Source organism: Erythranthe guttata, chromosome 7, assembly GCF_056151865.1.
Source record: "Erythranthe guttata isolate IM_541 chromosome 7, IM_541, whole genome shotgun sequence".
In the NCBI taxonomy this organism is placed as follows: Eukaryota; Viridiplantae; Streptophyta; class Magnoliopsida; order Lamiales; family Phrymaceae; genus Erythranthe; species Erythranthe guttata.
The window spans coordinates 10905030-10920699 of record NC_142539.1 but is presented as its reverse complement, the minus strand read 5'-3'; the positions used below and the strand labels follow the sequence as shown (position 1 = coordinate 10920699).

Here is a 15670-nt window from a genome sequence, read left to right as displayed (position 1 = left end):
GCCATTGACCCCGCGCTCGCAGTGAAAAGAGGCCGTTTAGCCCAGCTTCCGCCACTATTAGACGCGATCGACGCGTTTATCGGTGCAATCAGCTCGTTCGATCGATCCGACCGGCCCCACATTGCTCGGCGCGCGTCGTGCTCGCGCTGAGATACGCACTAGATGCTCATCGCCCGTCAAAATAAAAAATAAAATAAAAAACAAAAAACTAGTTGAGAGCGGGAGGTGAGACGAGAAAATAAAATACAAAAAGGTGGGGTGGGGGTGCAACACGAGGACTTCCCAGGGGGTCACCCATCCTAGTACTACTCTCGCCCAAGCACGCTTAACTTCGGAGTTCTGATGGGATCCGGTGCATTAGTGCTGGTATGATCGCACCCGTAAGTCTATGCACGCAATTCGGTTTTATGTTGAGAACCTTGCGCCGCGGCGGCTTAAAGCGTCGATAACTTTTGACTCGGGATGAGTTACGAGGCGATCTGCATACGCACGCGAAGCTCTTTCAGACGCCGTCGGCGCGTCAATTAGGCGAAGCCCCATTGACCCCGCGCTCGCAGTGAAAAGAGGCCGTTTAGCCCAGCTTCCGCCACTATTAGACGCGATCGACGCGTTTATCGGTGCAATCAGCTCGTTCGATCGATCCGACCGGCCCCACATTGCTCGGCGCGCGTCGTGCTCGCGCTGAGATACGCACTAGATGCTCATCGCCCGTCAAAATAAAAAATAAAATAAAAAACAAAAAACTAGTTGAGAGCGGGAGGTGAGACGAGAAAATAAAATACAAAAAGGTGGGGTGGGGGTGCAACACGAGGACTTCCCAGGGGGTCACCCATCCTAGTACTACTCTCGCCCAAGCACGCTTAACTTCGGAGTTCTGATGGGATCCGGTGCATTAGTGCTGGTATGATCGCACCCGTAAGTCTATGCACGCAATTCGGTTTTATGTTGAGAACCTTGCGCCGCGGCGGCTTAAAGCGTCGATAACTTTTGACTCGGGATGAGTTACGAGGCGATCTGCACACGCACGCGAAGCTCTTTCAGACGCCATTGACCCCGCGCTCGCAGTGAAAAGAGGCCGTTTAGCCCAGCTTCCGCCACTATTAGACGCGATCGACGCGTTTATCGGTGCAATCAGCTCGTTCGATCGATCCGACCGGCCCCACATTGCTCGGCGCGCGTCGTGCTCGCGCTGAGATACGCACTAGATGCTCATCGCCCGTCAAAATAAAAAATAAAATAAAAAACAAAAAACTAGTTGAGAGCGGGAGGTGAGACGAGAAAATAAAATACAAAAAGGTGGGGTGGGGGTGCAACACGAGGACTTCCCAGGGGGTCACCCATCCTAGTACTACTCTCGCCCAAGCACGCTTAACTTCGGAGTTCTGATGGGATCCGGTGCATTAGTGCTGGTATGATCGCACCCGTAAGTCTATGCACGCAATTCGGTTTTATGTTGAGAACCTTGCGCCGCGGCGGCTTAAAGCGTCGATAACTTTTGACTCGGGATGAGTTACGAGGCGATCTGCATACGCACGCGAAGCTCTTTCAGACGCCGTCGGCGCGTCAATTAGGCGAAGCCCCATTGACCCCGCGCTCGCAGTGAAAAGAGGCCGTTTAGCCCAGCTTCCGCCACTATTAGACGCGATCGACGCGTTTATCGGTGCAATCAGCTCGTTCGATCGATCCGACCGGCCCCACATTGCTCGGCGCGCGTCGTGCTCGCGCTGAGATACGCACTAGATGCTCATCGCCCGTCAAAATAAAAAATAAAATAAAAAACAAAAAACTAGTTGAGAGCGGGAGGTGAGACGAGAAAATAAAATACAAAAAGGTGGGGTGGGGGTGCAACACGAGGACTTCCCAGGGGGTCACCCATCCTAGTACTACTCTCGCCCAAGCACGCTTAACTTCGGAGTTCTGATGGGATCCGGTGCATTAGTGCTGGTATGATCGCACCCGTAAGTCTATGCACGCAATTCGGTTTTATGTTGAGAACCTTGCGCCGCGGCGGCTTAAAGCGTCGATAACTTTTGACTCGGGATGAGTTACGAGGCGATCTGCACACGCGCGAAGCTCTTTCAGACGCCATTGACCCCGCGCTCGCAGTGAAAAGAGGCCGTTTAGCCCAGCTTCCGCCACTATTAGACGCGATCGACGCGTTTATCGGTGCAATCAGCTCGTTCGATCGATCCGACCGGCCCCACATTGCTCGGCGCGCGTCGTGCTCGCGCTGAGATACGCACTAGATGCTCATCGCCCGTCAAAATAAAAAATAAAATAAAAAACAAAAAACTAGTTGAGAGCGGGAGGTGAGACGAGAAAATAAAATACAAAAAGGTGGGGTGGGGGTGCAACACGAGGACTTCCCAGGGGGTCACCCATCCTAGTACTACTCTCGCCCAAGCACGCTTAACTTCGGAGTTCTGATGGGATCCGGTGCATTAGTGCTGGTATGATCGCACCCGTAAGTCTATGCACGCAATTCGGTTTTATGTTGAGAACCTTGCGCCGCGGCGGCTTAAAGCGTCGATAACTTTTGACTCGGGATGAGTTACGAGGCGATCTGCATACGCACGCGAAGCTCTTTCAGACGCCGTCGGCGCGTCAATTAGGCGAAGCCCCATTGACCCCGCGCTCGCAGTGAAAAGAGGCCGTTTAGCCCAGCTTCCGCCACTATTAGACGCGATCGACGCGTTTATCGGTGCAATCAGCTCGTTCGATCGATCCGACCGGCCCCACATTGCTCGGCGCGCGTCGTGCTCGCGCTGAGATACGCACTAGATGCTCATCGCCCGTCAAAATAAAAAATAAAATAAAAAACAAAAAACTAGTTGAGAGCGGGAGGTGAGACGAGAAAATAAAATACAAAAAGGTGGGGTGGGGGTGCAACACGAGGACTTCCCAGGGGGTCACCCATCCTAGTACTACTCTCGCCCAAGCACGCTTAACTTCGGAGTTCTGATGGGATCCGGTGCATTAGTGCTGGTATGATCGCACCCGTAAGTCTATGCACGCAATTCGGTTTTATGTTGAGAACCTTGCGCCGCGGCGGCTTAAAGCGTCGATAACTTTTGACTCGGGATGAGTTACGAGGCGATCTGCACACGCACGCGAAGCTCTTTCAGACGCCATTGACCCCGCGCTCGCAGTGAAAAGAGGCCGTTTAGCCCAGCTTCCGCCACTATTAGACGCGATCGACGCGTTTATCGGTGCAATCAGCTCGTTCGATCGATCCGACCGGCCCCACATTGCTCGGCGCGCGTCGTGCTCGCGCTGAGATACGCACTAGATGCTCATCGCCCGTCAAAATAAAAAATAAAATAAAAAACAAAAAACTAGTTGAGAGCGGGAGGTGAGACGAGAAAATAAAATACAAAAAGGTGGGGTGGGGGTGCAACACGAGGACTTCCCAGGGGGTCACCCATCCTAGTACTACTCTCGCCCAAGCACGCTTAACTTCGGAGTTCTGATGGGATCCGGTGCATTAGTGCTGGTATGATCGCACCCGTAAGTCTATGCACGCAATTCGGTTTTATGTTGAGAACCTTGCGCCGCGGCGGCTTAAAGCGTCGATAACTTTTGACTCGGGATGAGTTACGAGGCGATCTGCATACGCACGCGAAGCTCTTTCAGACGCCGTCGGCGCGTCAATTAGGCGAAGCCCCATTGACCCCGCGCTCGCAGTGAAAAGAGGCCGTTTAGCCCAGCTTCCGCCACTATTAGACGCGATCGACGCGTTTATCGGTGCAATCAGCTCGTTCGATCGATCCGACCGGCCCCACATTGCTCGGCGCGCGTCGTGCTCGCGCTGAGATACGCACTAGATGCTCATCGCCCGTCAAAATAAAAAATAAAATAAAAAACAAAAAACTAGTTGAGAGCGGGAGGTGAGACGAGAAAATAAAATACAAAAAGGTGGGGTGGGGGTGCAACACGAGGACTTCCCAGGGGGTCACCCATCCTAGTACTACTCTCGCCCAAGCACGCTTAACTTCGGAGTTCTGATGGGATCCGGTGCATTAGTGCTGGTATGATCGCACCCGTAAGTCTATGCACGCAATTCGGTTTTATGTTGAGAACCTTGCGCCGCGGCGGCTTAAAGCGTCGATAACTTTTGACTCGGGATGAGTTACGAGGCGATCTGCACACGCGCGAAGCTCTTTCAGACGCCATTGACCCCGCGCTCGCAGTGAAAAGAGGCCGTTTAGCCCAGCTTCCGCCACTATTAGACGCGATCGACGCGTTTATCGGTGCAATCAGCTCGTTCGATCGATCCGACCGGCCCCACATTGCTCGGCGCGCGTCGTGCTCGCGCTGAGATACGCACTAGATGCTCATCGCCCGTCAAAATAAAAAATAAAATAAAAAACAAAAAACTAGTTGAGAGCGGGAGGTGAGACGAGAAAATAAAATACAAAAAGGTGGGGTGGGGGTGCAACACGAGGACTTCCCAGGGGGTCACCCATCCTAGTACTACTCTCGCCCAAGCACGCTTAACTTCGGAGTTCTGATGGGATCCGGTGCATTAGTGCTGGTATGATCGCACCCGTAAGTCTATGCACGCAATTCGGTTTTATGTTGAGAACCTTGCGCCGCGGCGGCTTAAAGCGTCGATAACTTTTGACTCGGGATGAGTTACGAGGCGATCTGCATACGCACGCGAAGCTCTTTCAGACGCCGTCGGCGCGTCAATTAGGCGAAGCCCCATTGACCCCGCGCTCGCAGTGAAAAGAGGCCGTTTAGCCCAGCTTCCGCCACTATTAGACGCGATCGACGCGTTTATCGGTGCAATCAGCTCGTTCGATCGATCCGACCGGCCCCACATTGCTCGGCGCGCGTCGTGCTCGCGCTGAGATACGCACTAGATGCTCATCGCCCGTCAAAATAAAAAATAAAATAAAAAACAAAAAACTAGTTGAGAGCGGGAGGTGAGACGAGAAAATAAAATACAAAAAGGTGGGGTGGGGGTGCAACACGAGGACTTCCCAGGGGGTCACCCATCCTAGTACTACTCTCGCCCAAGCACGCTTAACTTCGGAGTTCTGATGGGATCCGGTGCATTAGTGCTGGTATGATCGCACCCGTAAGTCTATGCACGCAATTCGGTTTTATGTTGAGAACCTTGCGCCGCGGCGGCTTAAAGCGTCGATAACTTTTGACTCGGGATGAGTTACGAGGCGATCTGCACACGCACGCGAAGCTCTTTCAGACGCCATTGACCCCGCGCTCGCAGTGAAAAGAGGCCGTTTAGCCCAGCTTCCGCCACTATTAGACGCGATCGACGCGTTTATCGGTGCAATCAGCTCGTTCGATCGATCCGACCGGCCCCACATTGCTCGGCGCGCGTCGTGCTCGCGCTGAGATACGCACTAGATGCTCATCGCCCGTCAAAATAAAAAATAAAATAAAAAACAAAAAACTAGTTGAGAGCGGGAGGTGAGACGAGAAAATAAAATACAAAAAGGTGGGGTGGGGGTGCAACACGAGGACTTCCCAGGGGGTCACCCATCCTAGTACTACTCTCGCCCAAGCACGCTTAACTTCGGAGTTCTGATGGGATCCGGTGCATTAGTGCTGGTATGATCGCACCCGTAAGTCTATGCACGCAATTCGGTTTTATGTTGAGAACCTTGCGCCGCGGCGGCTTAAAGCGTCGATAACTTTTGACTCGGGATGAGTTACGAGGCGATCTGCATACGCACGCGAAGCTCTTTCAGACGCCGTCGGCGCGTCAATTAGGCGAAGCCCCATTGACCCCGCGCTCGCAGTGAAAAGAGGCCGTTTAGCCCAGCTTCCGCCACTATTAGACGCGATCGACGCGTTTATCGGTGCAATCAGCTCGTTCGATCGATCCGACCGGCCCCACATTGCTCGGCGCGCGTCGTGCTCGCGCTGAGATACGCACTAGATGCTCATCGCCCGTCAAAATAAAAAATAAAATAAAAAACAAAAAACTAGTTGAGAGCGGGAGGTGAGACGAGAAAATAAAATACAAAAAGGTGGGGTGGGGGTGCAACACGAGGACTTCCCAGGGGGTCACCCATCCTAGTACTACTCTCGCCCAAGCACGCTTAACTTCGGAGTTCTGATGGGATCCGGTGCATTAGTGCTGGTATGATCGCACCCGTAAGTCTATGCACGCAATTCGGTTTTATGTTGAGAACCTTGCGCCGCGGCGGCTTAAAGCGTCGATAACTTTTGACTCGGGATGAGTTACGAGGCGATCTGCACACGCACGCGAAGCTCTTTCAGACGCCATTGACCCCGCGCTCGCAGTGAAAAGAGGCCGTTTAGCCCAGCTTCCGCCACTATTAGACGCGATCGACGCGTTTATCGGTGCAATCAGCTCGTTCGATCGATCCGACCGGCCCCACATTGCTCGGCGCGCGTCGTGCTCGCGCTGAGATACGCACTAGATGCTCATCGCCCGTCAAAATAAAAAATAAAATAAAAAACAAAAAACTAGTTGAGAGCGGGAGGTGAGACGAGAAAATAAAATACAAAAAGGTGGGGTGGGGGTGCAACACGAGGACTTCCCAGGGGGTCACCCATCCTAGTACTACTCTCGCCCAAGCACGCTTAACTTCGGAGTTCTGATGGGATCCGGTGCATTAGTGCTGGTATGATCGCACCCGTAAGTCTATGCACGCAATTCGGTTTTATGTTGAGAACCTTGCGCCGCGGCGGCTTAAAGCGTCGATAACTTTTGACTCGGGATGAGTTACGAGGCGATCTGCATACGCACGCGAAGCTCTTTCAGACGCCGTCGGCGCGTCAATTAGGCGAAGCCCCATTGACCCCGCGCTCGCAGTGAAAAGAGGCCGTTTAGCCCAGCTTCCGCCACTATTAGACGCGATCGACGCGTTTATCGGTGCAATCAGCTCGTTCGATCGATCCGACCGGCCCCACATTGCTCGGCGCGCGTCGTGCTCGCGCTGAGATACGCACTAGATGCTCATCGCCCGTCAAAATAAAAAATAAAATAAAAAACAAAAAACTAGTTGAGAGCGGGAGGTGAGACGAGAAAATAAAATACAAAAAGGTGGGGTGGGGGTGCAACACGAGGACTTCCCAGGGGGTCACCCATCCTAGTACTACTCTCGCCCAAGCACGCTTAACTTCGGAGTTCTGATGGGATCCGGTGCATTAGTGCTGGTATGATCGCACCCGTAAGTCTATGCACGCAATTCGGTTTTATGTTGAGAACCTTGCGCCGCGGCGGCTTAAAGCGTCGATAACTTTTGACTCGGGATGAGTTACGAGGCGATCTGCATACGCACGCGCGAAGCTCTTTCAGACGCCATTGACCCCGCGCTCGCAGTGAAAAGAGGCCGTTTAGCCCAGCTTCCGCCACTATTAGACGCGATCGACGCGTTTATCGGTGCAATCAGCTCGTTCGATCGATCCGACCGGCCCCACATTGCTCGGCGCGCGTCGTGCTCGCGCTGAGATACGCACTAGATGCTCATCGCCCGTCAAAATAAAAAATAAAATAAAAAACAAAAAACTAGTTGAGAGCGGGAGGTGAGACGAGAAAATAAAATACAAAAAGGTGGGGTGGGGGTGCAACACGAGGACTTCCCAGGGGGTCACCCATCCTAGTACTACTCTCGCCCAAGCACGCTTAACTTCGGAGTTCTGATGGGATCCGGTGCATTAGTGCTGGTATGATCGCACCCGTAAGTCTATGCACGCAATTCGGTTTTATGTTGAGAACCTTGCGCCGCGGCGGCTTAAAGCGTCGATAACTTTTGACTCGGGATGAGTTACGAGGCGATCTGCATACGCACGCGAAGCTCTTTCAGACGCCGTCGGCGCGTCAATTAGGCGAAGCCCCATTGACCCCGCGCTCGCAGTGAAAAGAGGCCGTTTAGCCCAGCTTCCGCCACTATTAGACGCGATCGACGCGTTTATCGGTGCAATCAGCTCGTTCGATCGATCCGACCGGCCCCACATTGCTCGGCGCGCGTCGTGCTCGCGCTGAGATACGCACTAGATGCTCATCGCCCGTCAAAATAAAAAATAAAATAAAAAACAAAAAACTAGTTGAGAGCGGGAGGTGAGACGAGAAAATAAAATACAAAAAGGTGGGGTGGGGGTGCAACACGAGGACTTCCCAGGGGGTCACCCATCCTAGTACTACTCTCGCCCAAGCACGCTTAACTTCGGAGTTCTGATGGGATCCGGTGCATTAGTGCTGGTATGATCGCACCCGTAAGTCTATGCACGCAATTCGGTTTTATGTTGAGAACCTTGCGCCGCGGCGGCTTAAAGCGTCGATAACTTTTGACTCGGGATGAGTTACGAGGCGATCTGCATACGCACGCGAAGCTCTTTCAGACGCCATTGACCCCGCGCTCGCAGTGAAAAGAGGCCGTTTAGCCCAGCTTCCGCCACTATTAGACGCGATCGACGCGTTTATCGGTGCAATCAGCTCGTTCGATCGATCCGACCGGCCCCACATTGCTCGGCGCGCGTCGTGCTCGCGCTGAGATACGCACTAGATGCTCATCGCCCGTCAAAATAAAAAATAAAATAAAAAACAAAAAACTAGTTGAGAGCGGGAGGTGAGACGAGAAAATAAAATACAAAAAGGTGGGGTGGGGGTGCAACACGAGGACTTCCCAGGGGGTCACCCATCCTAGTACTACTCTCGCCCAAGCACGCTTAACTTCGGAGTTCTGATGGGATCCGGTGCATTAGTGCTGGTATGATCGCACCCGTAAGTCTATGCACGCAATTCGGTTTTATGTTGAGAACCTTGCGCCGCGGCGGCTTAAAGCGTCGATAACTTTTGACTCGGGATGAGTTACGAGGCGATCTGCATACGCACGCGAAGCTCTTTCAGACGCCGTCGGCGCGTCAATTAGGCGAAGCCCCATTGACCCCGCGCTCGCAGTGAAAAGAGGCCGTTTAGCCCAGCTTCCGCCACTATTAGACGCGATCGACGCGTTTATCGGTGCAATCAGCTCGTTCGATCGATCCGACCGGCCCCACATTGCTCGGCGCGCGTCGTGCTCGCGCTGAGATACGCACTAGATGCTCATCGCCCGTCAAAATAAAAAATAAAATAAAAAACAAAAAACTAGTTGAGAGCGGGAGGTGAGACGAGAAAATAAAATACAAAAAGGTGGGGTGGGGGTGCAACACGAGGACTTCCCAGGGGGTCACCCATCCTAGTACTACTCTCGCCCAAGCACGCTTAACTTCGGAGTTCTGATGGGATCCGGTGCATTAGTGCTGGTATGATCGCACCCGTAAGTCTATGCACGCAATTCGGTTTTATGTTGAGAACCTTGCGCCGCGGCGGCTTAAAGCGTCGATAACTTTTGACTCGGGATGAGTTACGAGGCGATCTGCATACGCACGCGAAGCTCTTTCAGACGCCATTGACCCCGCGCTCGCAGTGAAAAGAGGCCGTTTAGCCCAGCTTCCGCCACTATTAGACGCGATCGACGCGTTTATCGGTGCAATCAGCTCGTTCGATCGATCCGACCGGCCCCACATTGCTCGGCGCGCGTCGTGCTCGCGCTGAGATACGCACTAGATGCTCATCGCCCGTCAAAATAAAAAATAAAATAAAAAACAAAAAACTAGTTGAGAGCGGGAGGTGAGACGAGAAAATAAAATACAAAAAGGTGGGGTGGGGGTGCAACACGAGGACTTCCCAGGGGGTCACCCATCCTAGTACTACTCTCGCCCAAGCACGCTTAACTTCGGAGTTCTGATGGGATCCGGTGCATTAGTGCTGGTATGATCGCACCCGTAAGTCTATGCACGCAATTCGGTTTTATGTTGAGAACCTTGCGCCGCGGCGGCTTAAAGCGTCGATAACTTTTGACTCGGGATGAGTTACGAGGCGATCTGCATACGCACGCGAAGCTCTTTCAGACGCCGTCGGCGCGTCAATTAGGCGAAGCCCCATTGACCCCGCGCTCGCAGTGAAAAGAGGCCGTTTAGCCCAGCTTCCGCCACTATTAGACGCGATCGACGCGTTTATCGGTGCAATCAGCTCGTTCGATCGATCCGACCGGCCCCACATTGCTCGGCGCGCGTCGTGCTCGCGCTGAGATACGCACTAGATGCTCATCGCCCGTCAAAATAAAAAATAAAATAAAAAACAAAAAACTAGTTGAGAGCGGGAGGTGAGACGAGAAAATAAAATACAAAAAGGTGGGGTGGGGGTGCAACACGAGGACTTCCCAGGGGGTCACCCATCCTAGTACTACTCTCGCCCAAGCACGCTTAACTTCGGAGTTCTGATGGGATCCGGTGCATTAGTGCTGGTATGATCGCACCCGTAAGTCTATGCACGCAATTCGGTTTTATGTTGAGAACCTTGCGCCGCGGCGGCTTAAAGCGTCGATAACTTTTGACTCGGGATGAGTTACGAGGCGATCTGCATACGCACGCGAAGCTCTTTCAGACGCCGTCGGCGCGTCAATTAGGCGAAGCCCCATTGACCCCGCGCTCGCAGTGAAAAGAGGCCGTTTAGCCCAGCTTCCGCCACTATTAGACGCGATCGACGCGTTTATCGGTGCAATCAGCTCGTTCGATCGATCCGACCGGCCCCACATTGCTCGGCGCGCGTCGTGCTCGCGCTGAGATACGCACTAGATGCTCATCGCCCGTCAAAATAAAAAATAAAATAAAAAACAAAAAACTAGTTGAGAGCGGGAGGTGAGACGAGAAAATAAAATACAAAAAGGTGGGGTGGGGGTGCAACACGAGGACTTCCCAGGGGGTCACCCATCCTAGTACTACTCTCGCCCAAGCACGCTTAACTTCGGAGTTCTGATGGGATCCGGTGCATTAGTGCTGGTATGATCGCACCCGTAAGTCTATGCACGCAATTCGGTTTTATGTTGAGAACCTTGCGCCGCGGCGGCTTAAAGCGTCGATAACTTTTGACTCGGGATGAGTTACGAGGCGATCTGCATACGCACGCGAAGCTCTTTCAGACGCCGTCGGCGCGTCAATTAGGCGAAGCCCCATTGACCCCGCGCTCGCAGTGAAAAGAGGCCGTTTAGCCCAGCTTCCGCCACTATTAGACGCGATCGACGCGTTTATCGGTGCAATCAGCTCGTTCGATCGATCCGACCGGCCCCACATTGCTCGGCGCGCGTCGTGCTCGCGCTGAGATACGCACTAGATGCTCATCGCCCGTCAAAATAAAAAATAAAATAAAAAACAAAAAACTAGTTGAGAGCGGGAGGTGAGACGAGAAAATAAAATACAAAAAGGTGGGGTGGGGGTGCAACACGAGGACTTCCCAGGGGGTCACCCATCCTAGTACTACTCTCGCCCAAGCACGCTTAACTTCGGAGTTCTGATGGGATCCGGTGCATTAGTGCTGGTATGATCGCACCCGTAAGTCTATGCACGCAATTCGGTTTTATGTTGAGAACCTTGCGCCGCGGCGGCTTAAAGCGTCGATAACTTTTGACTCGGGATGAGTTACGAGGCGATCTGCATACGCACGCGAAGCTCTTTCAGACGCCGTCGGCGCGTCAATTAGGCGAAGCCCCATTGACCCCGCGCTCGCAGTGAAAAGAGGCCGTTTAGCCCAGCTTCCGCCACTATTAGACGCGATCGACGCGTTTATCGGTGCAATCAGCTCGTTCGATCGATCCGACCGGCCCCACATTGCTCGGCGCGCGTCGTGCTCGCGCTGAGATACGCACTAGATGCTCATCGCCCGTCAAAATAAAAAATAAAATAAAAAACAAAAAACTAGTTGAGAGCGGGAGGTGAGACGAGAAAATAAAATACAAAAAGGTGGGGTGGGGGTGCAACACGAGGACTTCCCAAGCACGCTTAACTTCGGAGTTCTGATGGGATCCGGTGCATTAGTGCTGGTATGATCGCACCCGTAAGTCTATGCACGCAATTCGGTTTTATGTTGAGAACCTTGCGCCGCGGCGGCTTAAAGCGTCGATAACTTTTGACTCGGGATGAGTTACGAGGCGATCTGCATACGCACGCGAAGCTCTTTCAGACGCCGTCGGCGCGTCAATTAGGCGAAGCCCCATTGACCCCGCGCTCGCAGTGAAAAGAGGCCGTTTAGCCCAGCTTCCGCCACTATTAGACGCGATCGACGCGTTTATCGGTGCAATCAGCTCGTTCGATCGATCCGACCGGCCCCACATTGCTCGGCGCGCGTCGTGCTCGCGCTGAGATACGCACTAGATGCTCATCGCCCGTCAAAATAAAAAATAAAATAAAAAACAAAAAACTAGTTGAGAGCGGGAGGTGAGACGAGAAAATAAAATACAAAAAGGTGGGGTGGGGGTGCAACACGAGGACTTCCCAGGGGGTCACCCATCCTAGTACTACTCTCGCCCAAGCACGCTTAACTTCGGAGTTCTGATGGGATCCGGTGCATTAGTGCTGGTATGATCGCACCCGTAAGTCTATGCACGCAATTCGGTTTTATGTTGAGAACCTTGCGCCGCGGCGGCTTAAAGCGTCGATAACTTTTGACTCGGGATGAGTTACGAGGCGATCTGCACACGCACGCGAAGCTCTTTCAGACGCCATTGACCCCGCGCTCGCAGTGAAAAGAGGCCGTTTAGCCCAGCTTCCGCCACTATTAGACGCGATCGACGCGTTTATCGGTGCAATCAGCTCGTTCGATCGATCCGACCGGCCCCACATTGCTCGGCGCGCGTCGTGCTCGCGCTGAGATACGCACTAGATGCTCATCGCCCGTCAAAATAAAAAATAAAATAAAAAACAAAAAACTAGTTGAGAGCGGGAGGTGAGACGAGAAAATAAAATACAAAAAGGTGGGGTGGGGGTGCAACACGAGGACTTCCCAGGGGGTCACCCATCCTAGTACTACTCTCGCCCAAGCACGCTTAACTTCGGAGTTCTGATGGGATCCGGTGCATTAGTGCTGGTATGATCGCACCCGTAAGTCTATGCACGCAATTCGGTTTTATGTTGAGAACCTTGCGCCGCGGCGGCTTAAAGCGTCGATAACTTTTGACTCGGGATGAGTTACGAGGCGATCTGCATACGCACGCGAAGCTCTTTCAGACGCCGTCGGCGCGTCAATTAGGCGAAGCCCCATTGACCCCGCGCTCGCAGTGAAAAGAGGCCGTTTAGCCCAGCTTCCGCCACTATTAGACGCGATCGACGCGTTTATCGGTGCAATCAGCTCGTTCGATCGATCCGACCGGCCCCACATTGCTCGGCGCGCGTCGTGCTCGCGCTGAGATACGCACTAGATGCTCATCGCCCGTCAAAATAAAAAATAAAATAAAAAACAAAAAACTAGTTGAGAGCGGGAGGTGAGACGAGAAAATAAAATACAAAAAGGTGGGGTGGGGGTGCAACACGAGGACTTCCCAGGGGGTCACCCATCCTAGTACTACTCTCGCCCAAGCACGCTTAACTTCGGAGTTCTGATGGGATCCGGTGCATTAGTGCTGGTATGATCGCACCCGTAAGTCTATGCACGCAATTCGGTTTTATGTTGAGAACCTTGCGCCGCGGCGGCTTAAAGCGTCGATAACTTTTGACTCGGGATGAGTTACGAGGCGATCTGCACACGCACGCGAAGCTCTTTCAGACGCCATTGACCCCGCGCTCGCAGTGAAAAGAGGCCGTTTAGCCCAGCTTCCGCCACTATTAGACGCGATCGACGCGTTTATCGGTGCAATCAGCTCGTTCGATCGATCCGACCGGCCCCACATTGCTCGGCGCGCGTCGTGCTCGCGCTGAGATACGCACTAGATGCTCATCGCCCGTCAAAATAAAAAATAAAATAAAAAACAAAAAACTAGTTGAGAGCGGGAGGTGAGACGAGAAAATAAAATACAAAAAGGTGGGGTGGGGGTGCAACACGAGGACTTCCCAGGGGGTCACCCATCCTAGTACTACTCTCGCCCAAGCACGCTTAACTTCGGAGTTCTGATGGGATCCGGTGCATTAGTGCTGGTATGATCGCACCCGTAAGTCTATGCACGCAATTCGGTTTTATGTTGAGAACCTTGCGCCGCGGCGGCTTAAAGCGTCGATAACTTTTGACTCGGGATGAGTTACGAGGCGATCTGCATACGCACGCGAAGCTCTTTCAGACGCCGTCGGCGCGTCAATTAGGCGAAGCCCCATTGACCCCGCGCTCGCAGTGAAAAGAGGCCGTTTAGCCCAGCTTCCGCCACTATTAGACGCGATCGACGCGTTTATCGGTGCAATCAGCTCGTTCGATCGATCCGACCGGCCCCACATTGCTCGGCGCGCGTCGTGCTCGCGCTGAGATACGCACTAGATGCTCATCGCCCGTCAAAATAAAAAATAAAATAAAAAACAAAAAACTAGTTGAGAGCGGGAGGTGAGACGAGAAAATAAAATACAAAAAGGTGGGGTGGGGGTGCAACACGAGGACTTCCCAGGGGGTCACCCATCCTAGTACTACTCTCGCCCAAGCACGCTTAACTTCGGAGTTCTGATGGGATCCGGTGCATTAGTGCTGGTATGATCGCACCCGTAAGTCTATGCACGCAATTCGGTTTTATGTTGAGAACCTTGCGCCGCGGCGGCTTAAAGCGTCGATAACTTTTGACTCGGGATGAGTTACGAGGCGATCTGCATACGCACGCGAAGCTCTTTCAGACGCCGTCGGCGCGTCAATTAGGCGAAGCCCCATTGACCCCGCGCTCGCAGTGAAAAGAGGCCGTTTAGCCCAGCTTCCGCCACTATTAGACGCGATCGACGCGTTTATCGGTGCAATCAGCTCGTTCGATCGATCCGACCGGCCCCACATTGCTCGGCGCGCGTCGTGCTCGCGCTGAGATACGCACTAGATGCTCATCGCCCGTCAAAATAAAAAATAAAATAAAAAACAAAAAACTAGTTGAGAGCGGGAGGTGAGACGAGAAAATAAAATACAAAAAGGTGGGGTGGGGGTGCAACACGAGGACTTCCCAAGCACGCTTAACTTCGGAGTTCTGATGGGATCCGGTGCATTAGTGCTGGTATGATCGCACCCGTAAGTCTATGCACGCAATTCGGTTTTATGTTGAGAACCTTGCGCCGCGGCGGCTTAAAGCGTCGATAACTTTTGACTCGGGATGAGTTACGAGGCGATCTGCATACGCACGCGAAGCTCTTTCAGACGCCGTCGGCGCGTCAATTAGGCGAAGCCCCATTGACCCCGCGCTCGCAGTGAAAAGAGGCCGTTTAGCCCAGCTTCCGCCACTATTAGACGCGATCGACGCGTTTATCGGTGCAATCAGCTCGTTCGATCGATCCGACCGGCCCCACATTGCTCGGCGCGCGTCGTGCTCGCGCTGAGATACGCACTAGATGCTCATCGCCCGTCAAAATAAAAAATAAAATAAAAAACAAAAAACTAGTTGAGAGCGGGAGGTGAGACGAGAAAATAAAATACAAAAAGGTGGGGTGGGGGTGCAACACGAGGACTTCCCAGGGGGTCACCCATCCTAGTACTACTCTCGCCCAAGCACGCTTAACTTCGGAGTTCTGATGGGATCCGGTGCATTAGTGCTGGTATGATCGCACCCGTAAGTCTATGCACGCAATTCGGTTTTATGTTGAGAACCTTGCGCCGCGGCGGCTTAAAGCGTCGATAACTTTTGACTCGGGATGAGTTACGAGGCGATCTGCACACGCACGCGAAGCTCTTTCAGACGCCATTGACCCC

General features: G+C 53.0%; 28 non-coding genes across 28 annotated transcripts; all 28 read right to left on the bottom strand.

Annotated features, from left to right (window-relative positions):
* Nucleotides 1–261: 261 nt before the first annotated feature.
* Nucleotides 262–380, bottom strand: LOC148769615 (5S ribosomal RNA). Its single transcript, XR_016032467.1, has one exon. It is a non-coding gene; the product is annotated as a 5S ribosomal RNA (ribosomal RNA).
* A 416-nt stretch (nt 381–796) lies between these two features.
* LOC148769614 (5S ribosomal RNA) lies at nt 797–915 on the bottom strand. Its single transcript, XR_016032466.1, has one exon. It is a non-coding gene; the product is annotated as a 5S ribosomal RNA (ribosomal RNA).
* A 389-nt stretch (nt 916–1304) lies between these two features.
* On the bottom strand, nt 1305–1423 carry LOC148769613 (5S ribosomal RNA). Its single transcript, XR_016032465.1, has one exon. It is a non-coding gene; the product is annotated as a 5S ribosomal RNA (ribosomal RNA).
* Nucleotides 1424–1839: 416 nt separating this feature from the next.
* LOC148769612 (5S ribosomal RNA) lies at nt 1840–1958 on the bottom strand. Its single transcript, XR_016032464.1, has one exon. It is a non-coding gene; the product is annotated as a 5S ribosomal RNA (ribosomal RNA).
* Nucleotides 1959–2345: 387 nt separating this feature from the next.
* Nucleotides 2346–2464, bottom strand: LOC148769611 (5S ribosomal RNA). The gene has a single exon (XR_016032462.1). It is a non-coding gene; the product is annotated as a 5S ribosomal RNA (ribosomal RNA).
* A 416-nt stretch (nt 2465–2880) lies between these two features.
* Nucleotides 2881–2999, bottom strand: LOC148769610 (5S ribosomal RNA). The gene has a single exon (XR_016032461.1). It is a non-coding gene; the product is annotated as a 5S ribosomal RNA (ribosomal RNA).
* A 389-nt stretch (nt 3000–3388) lies between these two features.
* LOC148769609 (5S ribosomal RNA) lies at nt 3389–3507 on the bottom strand. The gene has a single exon (XR_016032460.1). It is a non-coding gene; the product is annotated as a 5S ribosomal RNA (ribosomal RNA).
* A 416-nt stretch (nt 3508–3923) lies between these two features.
* LOC148769608 (5S ribosomal RNA) lies at nt 3924–4042 on the bottom strand. Its single transcript, XR_016032459.1, has one exon. It is a non-coding gene; the product is annotated as a 5S ribosomal RNA (ribosomal RNA).
* Nucleotides 4043–4429: 387 nt separating this feature from the next.
* LOC148769607 (5S ribosomal RNA) lies at nt 4430–4548 on the bottom strand. Its single transcript, XR_016032458.1, has one exon. It is a non-coding gene; the product is annotated as a 5S ribosomal RNA (ribosomal RNA).
* A 416-nt stretch (nt 4549–4964) lies between these two features.
* Nucleotides 4965–5083, bottom strand: LOC148769606 (5S ribosomal RNA). Its single transcript, XR_016032457.1, has one exon. It is a non-coding gene; the product is annotated as a 5S ribosomal RNA (ribosomal RNA).
* A 389-nt stretch (nt 5084–5472) lies between these two features.
* Nucleotides 5473–5591, bottom strand: LOC148769605 (5S ribosomal RNA). Its single transcript, XR_016032456.1, has one exon. It is a non-coding gene; the product is annotated as a 5S ribosomal RNA (ribosomal RNA).
* Nucleotides 5592–6007: 416 nt separating this feature from the next.
* LOC148769604 (5S ribosomal RNA) lies at nt 6008–6126 on the bottom strand. The gene has a single exon (XR_016032455.1). It is a non-coding gene; the product is annotated as a 5S ribosomal RNA (ribosomal RNA).
* A 389-nt stretch (nt 6127–6515) lies between these two features.
* On the bottom strand, nt 6516–6634 carry LOC148769603 (5S ribosomal RNA). The gene has a single exon (XR_016032454.1). It is a non-coding gene; the product is annotated as a 5S ribosomal RNA (ribosomal RNA).
* A 416-nt stretch (nt 6635–7050) lies between these two features.
* LOC148769602 (5S ribosomal RNA) lies at nt 7051–7169 on the bottom strand. The gene has a single exon (XR_016032453.1). It is a non-coding gene; the product is annotated as a 5S ribosomal RNA (ribosomal RNA).
* A 391-nt stretch (nt 7170–7560) lies between these two features.
* Nucleotides 7561–7679, bottom strand: LOC148769601 (5S ribosomal RNA). The gene has a single exon (XR_016032451.1). It is a non-coding gene; the product is annotated as a 5S ribosomal RNA (ribosomal RNA).
* Nucleotides 7680–8095: 416 nt separating this feature from the next.
* LOC148769600 (5S ribosomal RNA) lies at nt 8096–8214 on the bottom strand. Its single transcript, XR_016032450.1, has one exon. It is a non-coding gene; the product is annotated as a 5S ribosomal RNA (ribosomal RNA).
* Nucleotides 8215–8603: 389 nt separating this feature from the next.
* On the bottom strand, nt 8604–8722 carry LOC148769599 (5S ribosomal RNA). The gene has a single exon (XR_016032449.1). It is a non-coding gene; the product is annotated as a 5S ribosomal RNA (ribosomal RNA).
* Nucleotides 8723–9138: 416 nt separating this feature from the next.
* Nucleotides 9139–9257, bottom strand: LOC148769598 (5S ribosomal RNA). Its single transcript, XR_016032448.1, has one exon. It is a non-coding gene; the product is annotated as a 5S ribosomal RNA (ribosomal RNA).
* Nucleotides 9258–9646: 389 nt separating this feature from the next.
* LOC148769597 (5S ribosomal RNA) lies at nt 9647–9765 on the bottom strand. Its single transcript, XR_016032447.1, has one exon. It is a non-coding gene; the product is annotated as a 5S ribosomal RNA (ribosomal RNA).
* Nucleotides 9766–10181: 416 nt separating this feature from the next.
* Nucleotides 10182–10300, bottom strand: LOC148769596 (5S ribosomal RNA). The gene has a single exon (XR_016032446.1). It is a non-coding gene; the product is annotated as a 5S ribosomal RNA (ribosomal RNA).
* Nucleotides 10301–10716: 416 nt separating this feature from the next.
* On the bottom strand, nt 10717–10835 carry LOC148769595 (5S ribosomal RNA). The gene has a single exon (XR_016032445.1). It is a non-coding gene; the product is annotated as a 5S ribosomal RNA (ribosomal RNA).
* Nucleotides 10836–11251: 416 nt separating this feature from the next.
* On the bottom strand, nt 11252–11370 carry LOC148769594 (5S ribosomal RNA). Its single transcript, XR_016032443.1, has one exon. It is a non-coding gene; the product is annotated as a 5S ribosomal RNA (ribosomal RNA).
* A 918-nt stretch (nt 11371–12288) lies between these two features.
* On the bottom strand, nt 12289–12407 carry LOC148769593 (5S ribosomal RNA). The gene has a single exon (XR_016032442.1). It is a non-coding gene; the product is annotated as a 5S ribosomal RNA (ribosomal RNA).
* Nucleotides 12408–12796: 389 nt separating this feature from the next.
* Nucleotides 12797–12915, bottom strand: LOC148769592 (5S ribosomal RNA). Its single transcript, XR_016032441.1, has one exon. It is a non-coding gene; the product is annotated as a 5S ribosomal RNA (ribosomal RNA).
* Nucleotides 12916–13331: 416 nt separating this feature from the next.
* On the bottom strand, nt 13332–13450 carry LOC148769591 (5S ribosomal RNA). The gene has a single exon (XR_016032440.1). It is a non-coding gene; the product is annotated as a 5S ribosomal RNA (ribosomal RNA).
* A 389-nt stretch (nt 13451–13839) lies between these two features.
* On the bottom strand, nt 13840–13958 carry LOC148769590 (5S ribosomal RNA). Its single transcript, XR_016032439.1, has one exon. It is a non-coding gene; the product is annotated as a 5S ribosomal RNA (ribosomal RNA).
* Nucleotides 13959–14374: 416 nt separating this feature from the next.
* Nucleotides 14375–14493, bottom strand: LOC148769589 (5S ribosomal RNA). The gene has a single exon (XR_016032438.1). It is a non-coding gene; the product is annotated as a 5S ribosomal RNA (ribosomal RNA).
* A 918-nt stretch (nt 14494–15411) lies between these two features.
* On the bottom strand, nt 15412–15530 carry LOC148769588 (5S ribosomal RNA). Its single transcript, XR_016032437.1, has one exon. It is a non-coding gene; the product is annotated as a 5S ribosomal RNA (ribosomal RNA).
* Between the last annotated feature and the right edge of the window lie 140 nt (nt 15531–15670).